The sequence below is a fragment of the Trypanosoma grayi genome (assembly GCF_000691245.1).
Source record: "Trypanosoma grayi strain ANR4 Tgr_1200_V1, whole genome shotgun sequence".
Classification (NCBI taxonomy): Eukaryota; Euglenozoa; class Kinetoplastea; order Trypanosomatida; family Trypanosomatidae; genus Trypanosoma; species Trypanosoma grayi.
In genome coordinates this window covers 4,101-4,454 of record NW_008826819.1, presented here as the reverse complement: position 1 = coordinate 4,454, position 354 = coordinate 4,101, and positions in this window count along the sequence as shown.

Sequence of the window (354 nt, the reverse complement as noted above, 5' to 3'; positions counted from 1 at the left end):
CCCCCCAAAAAAAAAAAAAAAGAAGGCACTGCCAGCGCAGCGGGCGGCAACAGAGGGTGGAAGCGACTTTGTTCCGCATGGTTTGCACACTGTGACAAGTTCTGCCGCGATGGAAGGGCATGCCAAACGGCCATTGGGCGCGTTGGGGGCTCAACCCTGGGTGGGGTTTCAAGGAACCCAAGGGCTGAAGAAATCAGTTCGTGGAAAAGGGTTTCCGACCACAAGAAAATATCCGGACTTTTTAACGCGCCTTGGGGTATTTATTGGAGACCACCTCCAGAACATTGCCCTCCACAGGTGCGCACCCCCTCTTTTGATGCGACATCGGATTGCGCGTTCCCCCCCCCCCCCCCC